Source organism: Lagopus leucura, unplaced genomic scaffold (assembly GCF_019238085.1).
Source record: "Lagopus leucura isolate 7727_CA_CO unplaced genomic scaffold, USGS_WTPT01 Super-Scaffold_100009, whole genome shotgun sequence".
Classification (NCBI taxonomy): domain Eukaryota; kingdom Metazoa; phylum Chordata; class Aves; order Galliformes; family Phasianidae; genus Lagopus; species Lagopus leucura.
The window spans coordinates 5972741-5985217 of NW_024962266.1; the positions used below are offsets into that span (position 1 = coordinate 5972741).

Sequence of the window (12477 nt, forward strand, 5' to 3'; positions counted from 1 at the left end):
CAAAAGTCAAATACATCTTTCTAGAGAAGAGAAACAATTGATGCCAATACTAATAAAGATAAAGCTTCCACTTAAAAACGCAGGTTCTCATGTAGGACTGCTGGGCTTGGCCAGTTTTCTCCCAGTGAAGCTTCCTGCAGGGTTGGACGCCCCAGGAAGGGATGTGCAGCCAATGATGCTCCATGTGCATCCCTGTCCTGGGAAGAGTTAAGGATGTGGCTTCTCTTGCTTATCTGTTGCTGTCTTCATCAGTCTGTCTGCTTCCCCTTATTACTCCTATGGGAGTTTTTTGTTTCTGAAATCACTCCCCTTGAAAGTTGCAGCTCCTGATTCTTCCAGTGGGGCTCTAATATTGCATTAAACAGTTGGAGAAGTGTAGGATGAATATTCCTGTCCCAGCTAAACTACTGAGAACACCCGTGTAGTGCTGTTTCCTACTTCAAGACACGAGTCCATGTGTCTTTTCACAGCTATTTTACTGGGATCAGACAGCCAGCCTTTTCTAACCAGCATACATGTAATACCATTCTATGTGCCTCTCAAGATCATTATCCAGTAGTCATAGGACTTCAGGGACTAAGTCAAAACCAGGTGTCAACAGAATTATGTTGACCACATAACGCTATCTTCATCATGTACATTATGAACTCTTTTCCCTTTTTTGTTTTCTAAGTACTGTTTTATCATTTTTAACAGTTATCAGATTAAACGTCTGCCAAAATTGTTTCCTTCGTAAACACTTCTGAAAGAGCTCTTGATTTTTTGGTTTTTTTTTTTTTTTTTTTTTTTGTTTTTTTCCATCTGGTCAGCTTAGCTCATAACTTCTGCCAGTTTATATTAGATCTGATGAACCATCTGGTGCCTATATTACTGTCTGGGACTGCCCTCTGTTTGCTCACACTGACCATCATCAGACAGCAGTCACTACTTTCTGTGCAACTACCACCTTCAGAGAGAAATTACCTTTCTTTGCCCTGAGAAGCACCTCATGCAGCCTGTCCTGCTGCTGCAGGCACATGGTGGGAGTGGGCACCAACCTTGCTCAGCCTCAGCAGGGCAGCACAACCTGCTCACTGGTGGCTTTCTCTTTTATCTTTCTCTTTTATTCTTCATTCCTTTTATTTATGAAAGATCCAATTGCCTAAATGCAGCTTGAATGGGCTGGGGAGTTTTTACCCCAACAATATCCCCATAAGGCATAATCTTTCACCTTTGGGACCGATGAAGTCTGAGCATCCAGATGTCACCCAAGATTTTAAAGCATATCTCAAGCGAATTGCACACTTGGTGTGATGTGAACCTCACAGGCACAGCAGCCAGTATTTCTCAGGTGCCATATATCTCTTGCAGAACTACACAGTGAGCAGCCCCGATGCTGCATGTTGTGCTGGGCAGGACCCCAGCTGCTTGCAGGAACATCCCACAGCTGTGGTGCATGGAGCGCCCACAGCCATCACACAGCCATGCATTTTGGTATGCACAGGGCTCCCCAAATGACTGCATGCAGCCCCTCTGCACTGTGTGTTCGGAGGGCAGTGAGACAGCAGTGAGAGCCCCAAATGAGTAAGCCTGGCCTGAGGTTTTCTCTGTATTACGCACAGCAGCCCTCGCACTCCGACGGGCTTTAACAGGGGATGGCACTGTGGTTCCCAGCCCTCATTTTGGGAGCCCACCTCATGGCTGTCACCCTTCAGCCCCCAAGCACACAGGCAGCCATAGGAGGAGTATGATGCTGCAAGACGCAAGCATGAGCTGGTACAAGCTGCCAGCCTTGTGCCATGGGTGTTTGCTGCTGACAGATGCTTCGCTTTCTCCCTCAACTGCTGCTTTCAGAGGTCCTTAAGTGAAATACAAACAGCTCTGCTAGGTTCTGGGGAGGGTTCTAAGGACACAAGAACACAGCAGGCTGTCAGGGCAGGTTCTGGGGCCTGCAGGGGCAGCTAGGAGGGAAGGAAGCAGCCACCTGAGTTTGCTTACAGAAGCACCTCTGGGAAAGCCTGCACTGAGGTTGCTTTGTGTTGGGGTTTGCCATATCCATCAGACCAAGAGAGATGAGGGTGCTGCTGCACTGACATTCTAGCATTGGCACTGAGCACGCACACAGATGCTGTATGTGCATGCACAGCATGTGCATGTATAGATGTAGTATGTGTATACATGCAATTCATGTATATGTACACAGCCATGCAGCTCAGCACATGCACAATACCCAGCCACTTGCAAACAGCACAAATGGCCTCATCCTATTCCCCTTGCTGACAAATCAGCATGAAAGCCCACAAGCAGAATATATATATATATCTGTGCAATATAGATTCCTCCAGCCACTGCTGTGCCACACACAGTGTGTGCAGCCTATCCCCTGACTCCCACACCACTTACCACAGTCACCAGCCAGCCTGGCTTGCTGTGTGCTAGCACTTGCACACACCATCATGCATCCCAGTTCCTGCAGCTGCTAGGGTTCGATGCTCCCTCCATGTACTGCTGCTTCCGCTTCCTTACATGCTCTATGCTTTGAACAGAGCTCCTCACCTGGGAGACAGCTATAAAGAGAGCTCAGTCAGAAGACATGGCACAGCCAGAGCAGCACCCCAGTGCCCTTTTTGTCCTTTTTCCCTGTTTTTTCCATGCTTGTTCCTCCCCAGACTGCACTGGTCCCTCCCTTTCTCCTTGTTCTTCCCACAGACATCCCACGATAAGCCCTACACGATCCCCAAAGGCTCTTCTTGGCATCCCATAGCAAGTCTGTGTGCCTTTGGGTAATCAAGCCTCGTGTTTTCTGGACAGACGAGAGAGTGCTGCGCTCCTCAGGGCGGACACAGGGGCCCTGGGGATATGTCAGAGTCTGATCCCAGCAGTACTCTGTTCTTCTCTGTCTGCTGCTTCTGGAACACACACACTGAACAATACATCCATTTTTTTTCAATAGCTGCAGCCTTCAGGATAGGCTCCTGCGCCGATACTGAGAGGAAAGAACGTTGAGTATTTTTACCATGAGACCACAGGAACGGTGAGTTATGACTCTGGCATTCCATGACAACTTTTTCTTGGTAAATTATCCCCTTCTTGTGTAGTGCTCAGGGATTCTGTGCTTTTTTTAAGTCCATGTGATATTTTTAGACATTCTTTTAGCGCTCTAATTTTAGTAGCTTTTGCAACATATTACTCACTCTGCAAAAGGGAAGAGTTCACTCCCCTGAGTTCTTTCCCCTGCCAACACAAACTCTCCTACTAAGGCTGGAAGAGGAGAAGAGCCCACGTTGTCTTGTTTCACAGCATTTCCTTCCCTTCCCTTTGCCCCTGCTGCCCGGAGCAGGGAAGGAGCTGCGTGTATTGTATTAACTGCTCTTTTATTAACAGCTGTCACAGCCACAAGAGCTGGGATGCGGTTGGGTCAGTGCAAAAAAAGCCAAATACACCAAGGTGATGCAGAACCCCTGACCTGTGGGCAGGCTGACCTGTGGGCAGGAGCTAGGAGTTGGTTCATGCCCATTGTGCCAAGCCAATAAGCACACAGAGTCAGAATCCCATAGAGGTCCTTTATTCTTAGCAGCCTGTGGTGCTGAGGCACGTGGACGCATTTCCTTTGAGATTTGAGGAGGAAAAGCATTTGCGCATGCCTTAACTTGCTTCAACTTGTCTGACCTGGGTATAGCACTCAGCAAAGTCCCTGCAGGGTTTGCCCATGACCGGGCTGCTTCTCCACCTCCCCAGCCTGTGCCTGCAGCTGTGCCATCTCCTCCAAACTTTGCCCAATGGAACCATCATCAGTGCTCCTTGCACTGGCCAGAGGAAGAGAAACCAGACTGCAGCTTCAGGAGGGGGGCCTGGCTGCCATGTCATGGGCATGGCTTGGAGCCAGCCCTGCCCTAGCCCTTTGCCCTGGCTTGCCCATCTGTTCAGGGCAGGAGCATCCCTCTGGGACAGGCACATGTTCTCCTTAGGGCAGCGCCAGTGACAACCACAGCGCAGGATGTCTCTCACTCACTGTCTCCCCATGACTCAACTAGGTCAACCAAAGGCAGGCGGCAGGCAAGCAAGGAGGCAGCTGTAGTGCAAGTGGGGCTTTCTCAGCTCTGATGGCTCTGGTTGATTTGGCATTTCTTCTGGCCCCAATTTGAAGATGGGAGTGATGGGAAGTCTGATCACACTTTGGTCTGCTCTTTCACACATCCTTAGGAGTTCCCTGTGTGACATATTTATGAACCATTATGAACCTGTGTGCCCAGCAGGCTGGTGCAGAGTCAGCATGGTGCAAGGGTTACCTCCAGCTGGTGTTCCCCTAGGTGGCATGGAGTGTGGAAGTACCCATGATAGGTCTTGTTGTGTCCCAGATGCCATCACACCTCAGACAGCTCACACAGCACTTTACCAAGACATGGGCACAAGACACTCCCAGCCTTTTTTTGCTAATTCCCCTGCTTATGTTTCTCCCAGCAGGATTGGCACTACAATAATAGTTATAATGGGTGAGTAGCATTTATGGTTATGCCTTATCAGTGACAACATTGCTGTCTAAAAAATCAGCGTAGGTCTGAATAGAGATGTTGGTTGCTACCGGAAAATAAAGCCCCTGTGTTTTTATGGGACACCCACACCTGGCTGTTGTGATGCATCAGCCCTTCTTGGCAGGCATTGCTTTCCTATGGTAACACTGGAGTGAGTGGGTCCATTTTAAACCCATTGTCCCCATCAGGTCAGCAGGAGAGTTGGAACTGCTGCTTCTTGATCTGCTTTGCTTCCCAGTATTTGATTTGTTGTTTGTTTGTTTGTTTGTTTTACTGCACTTATGCTGAGAAGCCAAAGTTTTTGTGGGGGGTGAGGGAAGGTAAGTGGTGGTTGAACAAAAAAATTTTTAAAAATCCCAGAGAAGTTCAGCTGATAATGCAGTGGAGTCATCTGCGTAGTGCTAGGAGAGGGCGCAGTCATGTCTCTCCAGCCAGTGATATCATCAATACCACTATGACTTGTGCAGAATATAGGTTGGAAGAAACAGAATTGCCGGTGTTGGCTGGAAACGTTCAGGTGCAGTGTGTGTCTGCAGGCAGCTGCATGGCCAAACAGCAGCCTGAGTCACACAACAGTCCCTGGCTAAGAGCTGAACTTGGGTGCTAAAACTCCCCTAGCATGTCCAGAGAGCCGTGGCACTTTCTGGCACTCCTCTAGCTACCATTTTATCCAGCGAATGAGCAGTTGAAACAAACCTTGTCATTCCTAATCGCATCACCCACCTTTGGGAAGCCCTGGTCAAGGAAGGCAGGCAGGCTGCCTGCATCTTTTCACAGTCTCATATCCAGTCCTAGGCTGCTAAAGATTAGGATCCCATCCTCAGCTAGATTCTGATGCAGAGATGTGATCTGGCCACGGGGGAGGCAGCCAAGTGATGAGGTTGGCTTTCAGTCTCGCAGGCATGGGGAAGCTGCTGGAGGCACTTGCTGTCTGGGAAGCCAGCTCCTCTGCAGCAGGTGGCTGCAGCAAGGAATCGTGTAAGCTCCCAGGAGAGCAGCGTTGCTCGCTGGTGCTTATAGTTGTGGTTACTCAGCACTGTCACATGCCCTGGTTGGTATTGAATCCAAGAGAAATTTGTTTGTTTGTCTTGGGTTTCCTGTGGGTTCTTGCATTATGAATTCCTTTGAGTTACTGGATCTTGACTTTCTCTGAGATTAGTGCTCTCATTTACTGCATGCAAGGTCCAAGAGAGGATAAACTACAGGACATGATCATGGGGAGCAGCAGCAGTAGGATGGTGATGGCTCTGTCATGCATCAACTTGATAAGGTCAGCCACATCCTCCTCATGGAGAGCAGCCAAGGTGTTCAAGGTGCAGCTGAGGTAACAGCTCCTTCCCTCACAATCCCCATGCTCCTGAAAGCAGCACTGTGTTCCCATACAAACTGTAACAATTTGGATGTTTTGAAAGGTCCTTGCCAGCGGTGAGGGACTCCAGACACACTGCTGTGTTGCAGTACTGCTTCCTGTTAGGCTTGCATGTGATTTTCTTTTCTTTAGTGCTTCACCAAGATTCTACTACCCCACTGCGAAGCACATCTCATCTGTGCAGCTGTCTTTGGGAAAAGGGCTATTAACCTCCTGTATAATTTAAAAAAAAAAAAAGAGATCTGCAAGCACAGTATCTGTAATGCACAGCACAGGGGTGTGAGATGGTGTTGTGGATTCGAGCCTGTTCTCACCATTAACCTGTCTTCTCAGGTCTGTGCCAGCACTGGGGTATGCCCCCTGCCCTTGATGTCCCCAACCCTAACCCTGCCACTGCTACCAGCTTCACGCCTGTGACGCCAATGGTTGTGACAGCAGGAAAGATGATCTTCTCCAGTCATCTGGCCTGCAGCCACGTCATCTCTTCATCAGCCTTTGGGGAGTGCTTCCCACCCTGCACATGGCTGGAGGCCGGTGTCCCTGGCCGGGGGCTGCTGCCTTGGGTCTCTGCCCCCGGTGCTCTGACTCACCAAGATGAGTCTGAAACAAAGAGCACTCATAAAATCTACAGGAAGATGTATGCAAAGATAGAGATCTCATTTACTGAGACACCACCAACTCCTCACTGGAACCAGCAAATGAAAAAGTAGCACTCTTGTGCCCAGCAAAACCCCAGACCTGCTTACTGGGTAAACTCTGAGCCAGGTAGGAGTAGGGCACAGCAGAGACATGAAGCAGTGAGCTTCAGGCTAGTGATCCCAGGAGAGAATTGGACGTGAGATGAGGTACTTCAAAAATAGAAAACTCACATCTGAAATGAGCAGAAAAACCACAGATAGGGACAGGGTGAAGATGTGGCTAAACTGCTGAGGAATTCCCCCCATGGAGTGCACCATGCATCACCGTTAGCTGCTGCCTCCCAGCCCCACACGGCCACCATGGAGCCAGGGGGAGGCTTGGGGGGATTTCTGCAGGGACTGGGGCAGCACATGGGGCAGCACATAGGGAAGCAGAGCCTCACACAGCAACCCCAACTCACAGCTCCATTTCTCCAGACTGTAAATGAGCCAGAGTACAGCATGCACCTGCTTCAGCCGCGCAGGGCAAGTGGCACTGCTATCATGTCCTGACATGCCTGAGACATGGCTCCATGCTCCGCTATCTGAAAGGGATCCTTAGCTTTCTTCCCTCCCTTGTTTCAGTTTTGAAAGCAGCAGCAGCTCCATACCACAGACGTGGCAGGAGATGCTCCTACAGTCCCCTCAGTTCCCCGGGCGAGAGGTCAGCCTGGTCCACAACTTCAGCCCAAGGCAGAGGGCAGCGTGAGGCTGAGGCCACACTTCCAGAGGGACTGGATGGTTGTTTTGAGAAAACACTGGGCAAGGGCTCATTCCAGCCCCTGCTGCAGTGCAGGCTCTGAGGGGCATCCACTGGTTTTTTTTTTTCCTCTACGGTTGTCATTGTTGGAAACCATTAAGGAATGAGCCAGCAAAGGCCCAGAAAGATTCCATGAGTAATAATCTTGGAGCTTTGCCCAGGCTTAATAACAGAATAACAAACAACAACAAGAACAAAGGGAGAGCAGGCTGTGCACCAAGAGGTCTCCCGTGGCTGCAGGATCTATGAAGTCCGTGCTTTTGGTTGAGACCATTTCTGAGACTGTGATGGACAGAAGGGTTGGGGTACCAGGAGCACACCCTTATTGCAATGCCAGCAGAGGCACCCCTAGAGCCATGCACTACCCCTGGCTCTCTGGTGCTGCCCTTGTACCTCAGGGCTGATCTGGAAGTGCCTGCAGTGCCCACAGCCCTGCAGAGCTCAGCTGAGGCCAAGCCTGAATCCAGCCCCACAGGGCGCTGTGGGAGAAGGCATGGGCCCTCACACAGGGAGCTTCAGAAAAGGGAAACGTCGTGTTATTCCACAGCACATGCAGACACACGGCTGTGGTTAAGCACCAGCTCTGAGGTATTGCTCATTTGCATCTTGTGCTACCTCAGGCGCTTTGATGTCTCACGTGAGGTTCTGGTGCCTGGGTTGCCTGGAGCTCCCGCACAGCCCAGCAGCATGGCTGTGCCTGTGCTGCCCTCCAGGCCACCTGCGGGGCTCTGTGCCCTGTTCCATCCCCATCCCTGCAGCAGCAAGTTGCACCAGCAGCAGCACAGCACCCAACAGCCTCAGTACCGCTTCCCCACTGCCAGCAAGGGATCCAGGATCAGGTGGGTGCCTGTGTCCCCTCAGGCACAGGGAAGGATGCTCCTGCCTCAGCTTATGCATTTGTGTTACTGCTGTTTGGTGAGGCACACCCCTGTGTGATCCCTGCTAGATGCCACCTACCAGCCTCTACTGTCAGAAAAGGGCCACTCTATCTCCAGAGCTTTTTGGTGCTCGCCCATCAGGTATGGGCTGCTCAGACCTGGAAGAGCCAGAGAGCTCCTGTTCAATGACAGACAGCAGCACAGGAGGGAAGATAGCATTCTGTATGTGGCACACCATCTTGTTCTCTTCAAAAGTATGAATCCATCCACCAAGCCCCTGGAGGCTGGGACTGCCCCACTGGGGTTAGTCAGTCCACAGAACCACAGTAGGGATCAGCTGGGCTGAGCAACAGAACACAGTACCTTCAGCATGACAGGGCTCTCTGTGTGTGTCTGTACTCATGCCTATACAAAGGTGTTTGTCTTTTCCTCTTCTGTTTTTTTCTAACCATGGGTGTCCTGAAGTCTAAAATAATGCAAACTGTCCCTATTATTGCCCAAGTGGAGTGAGGACAGCCCATACACGTACCTCTCTATGCTGTTTTTTTCTTGACAGCTTCAGGAACAAAGTATTAGGAACCTGCAGCACCCCACAATGCACAACCCTACTTCCACACACAGGTGAAGGGGACTGCAATATTATCATCCACTCATTCTATGCCTTCTGCCTCTCTGATGCTTTGCTGTCTTCCTTTGGGAACAAGGATGCTGAAGATAGCAGGACTACACCAGCTGTTTTGGAAACAGGATGCTCTGCTTGAGCGTCAGCAGTGCTGCCTTTGCATCAGGCAGGAGTGAAACTGAGAAACCCAAAGCAAAGGGATAATGCAGCTGCTGTGTGAACAGCTCCAGGATGCTGAGCTCAGCTGTAAGTGGGGGTGTGGGGACAGGCAGTGGCCTTGCCCTTCAAATGCGGGACAGGAAAGGGAACCATACCTCAGCAAGGCACCTCGCACAGGGACCAGGCTGCTCCATGGGGAACAGGGCCAGCCACAGGATGGATGCACACAGCTGCAACACAGGAGAAAACTAGAGGTGAGGTGCTGACAGAGGCAGCCCAGAAGAGGTGGAGGTGCCCAAGACTAGGCTGGATGGGGCCCTGGACAGCCTGATATGGTGGGAGGCAGCCAGCTCATGGCAGGGGGTTGGAACAGGGTGAGCATTAAAGTCCCTTCTAACCAAAACCATTCTGCGATCCTATAAAAGCCTACTTAAGCCCAAAAGACTTGTATCTGAACATCAACCCTGTATGTTTTAAGTGGATGAGGATGGAGAGAAAGCTGGTGGGTGAGCATTAGTCTGAAACCAAAACTTAATCTGTGACACGCTTTAAAAACAAACAAATATGACAACTTGAAACAATCTTCTGGTGAATATTTTGGAGAAAGCGAGGGCAGAGGTAAATATAAAGCAGGCTGATCTGCCTTGTGATTTCTTTCTGGTGGGAAAATAGCATTTCTAATAAGAAATGAAAGTTTCAGTGGAAAACGTCTGAAATGTTGCTTTTCCCTAAAGCAACATGAGAGTATCTGCTACCATCAGCACTTCACACTGAGAAACAAGTCCATAGTTCACAGCAACACCTACTCCCTGCTGGCTTTGCTAAATGCTGGCTGGAAGATCCACTCCTGAGACAGACACCAAGCACCCTGGGAAACTGCTGCTGTCCAGCAGACAAATGGAAAGCCCTCAAGCAGGCTTATCTACCATCAGCTGCAGCAAGGTGAAGGTGCCAGGAAGACTTCTCAGACAGGGCCAAGCCACCATGTAGGATGTAACAGTACCTTACTGCATGGCACATGGCAGGAGGCATAAGGAAGAATGAGGAAAAAAGGCCACAGCTCATACTTGGATAGGAACATGGCTGCAGCACTCTAGAGCAAGGACTGAAGGTCACCATAGGGCTGATAAAGGTTCTGGGTTGTTCCATGGCACAACCAGCAACCTTTCCTGTAGGCAAAGGTGGCCCCAGCTCTCCTTCTCTTTCTGCTTATCGAAGTGGAGTTTCAGAAGTGGCATGTCATTGCACAGAAACAGATATCTGATTCCGGGCACTTTTAAATGCAACAAAGACATAGAAAAACCCACCAACAGGAAACTGGTTTCAGCAATTCAAATGGAAACAATGCTTTAATAATAGCTAGCCCTTTATAACGTACAGCAGTCAAGGCAGTCACTGAGCTGACACTTGTCCTCTTCAGCGATGATCCCTGCAGCACCACTCAGACACCAGGCCAGAGGTGGCCAGGTGAGCCCTCGAGCACCTTCTGGCCAGCCAGCAGCAAAGAAAGGGCAGGGTGGAGGGCAATGCCTTCCAATTCTTTCAACATGCTGTACCCCTGCTGTTACAGGAAGGCCAGTGCTTCAACAAGAGACCCGGGGGCTCTTGTTGTACCACTGACACATAAACCCTTTTAGCTTACATGGCCCTCAGCTAGAACAAGCACAGGCCTCCAACACTTCACATGAGCGTCTCAGTCTATGAGTGTGAAAACCCCATCAGCCAGATGCTATCTAGAGACAAATTCATTTCCCAGCAATAAATTAATCAAAATACTGTAAAAGAGAACTTCACTTGCATGAAGCATTTCTCAGTGAAAAGATTATTCTTACAGTTAGATTCATACAGTTAAAACTCACTTCAGCCTGTTGTGAACTAGAAAAAAGGAAACCATCCAATTAGAACCTTTGACTGCAACCAAACTCAGTTCCAGGACTGCAGGTAAGTTACAGAGGCTGCTCAGGGGTGGCCAGCAGAAAGCTGCACCTTGCTTCTGACAAACAGCCTCACCTGGAGCACGAGGGATGCATAGACACACCACACAACTCCTCAAAAGATGCAAAGTCTTGAAGGAAATTGGCTTGCACTGCTCTCAACATGAACTAAGATCTCCTTGTGTCTCCCTGCCAAGGGACTGTGTTTGGACACAAGAGATGTGAGTTTCTTGCAACCTTCTTGCAGCTGTGCAAGTAAGGTGGGGATTACCAAGTAAACAACATTCCCTTGAGCCTGTGTTTATCTCAAGGTTTGGTAAATATTGGCCTTCTCAGACAGGATGGGTGCATCTACCTGATCCAGCCCCGCTCCCCTGTCCCAGGAGGAGAGCAGAACCTTTTTGTTTGGGGCTCCTGGGCATTCACAAATACAGTGATTTTTTTTTTTCCCCCCTCCCACAGATTAAAGGAAAACTAGACAGTGAGTATGATAAGAAGCTCTAGCCTATGCTACAGTGAGAGATCCTTGATGCAAAGAAAGGTGCAGGACTGTGGAAAAAGCCTTCAGTGGTGAAGATGTCTGGAAAGCAGGACAGATTGCCAAAGATAAGTGAAAGCTTCCATTGGAAGTTTTTAGAATAACATCCATCAGGAAGAGCTTAGGTCAAGCTCAGCCTACATGGGTCTTGGGGCACAAATCTCCCACCCTATGAAACAGGGCTGACACTTTCCTTATTCAAGTTTTTTTGTGCAGCAGGTGTCCCAGTTAACCTGCTTTCTATAGCGTGGAACTGATGACTCAGCTCTTCAGAACAAGAGGCTCCGTCTGCAGAGCCTTCCTTCTAGCACATGCAAACAAAAGAGAGCAGCACTTCTTTTGCTGTGCTTCACTATGTTTTGGAACTCACTTGTGATGCTCTCAGAGGCTCCATGCTCCTTTCAGACCTGAAATCCTCACAGCTGCCACAAAGTTTCTAACAAACAAACTCAGAGCTTTCATTTTACACCGGAAACAACAATTATGTGGGAAATCCCCCTCCCACACTCCAGAGTCCATACTTTGGGTAGCTAGAGCTCACCATATACAGCTATATAGGTTCACTGTTGGTTAAGATCTACAATGTAAAAAGTCACTGGGGTAAACTTTTAAGATAAGCATACCAAGCCAGTTCAGATTGAGCCCTCAAATATAAAAATGGCAGCAGAGACTAGGGGACCAAAACAAGCCTTCATTCTCCTCCTACCCTCTTGCTCAACCTCACACTGCCCTACATCAGTAGATACAACCTACCAAGCGTAGAGCTGCTCTCATTCTGCCAGGCCCTGAGTTCTCTGCAGTTGCCTTTCCCAGCTTCTCCATTATCCTGAAGTGGCCTTCTCAGGATGGGAGCTGCTACTATCTGTACAGACACTGCCTCTTGCTATGCCTAAATCTGGTGCTCATCCCTCAAGAGGATGCAGGAGAACCATCTGCCCAGCTCCCTGCTGCAACTCTGGTCTAACACAAGCACTGGTTCATGAAATGAAGTTATAGGCAGGTAACCAAGAAACACAGTAGGGATACACA

General features: G+C 49.4%; 1 protein-coding gene across 6 annotated transcripts in view; it reads right to left on the minus strand.

Annotated features, from left to right (window-relative positions):
* TADA1 (transcriptional adaptor 1) overlaps positions 1 to 12477 on the minus strand; it is a 40846-nt gene that overhangs the window by 13658 nt on the left and 14711 nt on the right. For 3 of the 6 annotated variants that reach the window (XR_006179428.1, XR_006179427.1, XR_006179423.1), the window contains exon 9: positions 2383 to 9206. The gene's annotated coding sequence lies outside the window, so the exon portion shown is untranslated. The remainder of the gene's footprint in view (positions 1 to 2382; positions 9207 to 12477) is intronic. The other 3 variants (XR_006179426.1, XR_006179425.1, XR_006179424.1) reach the window with 3 other exon arrangements.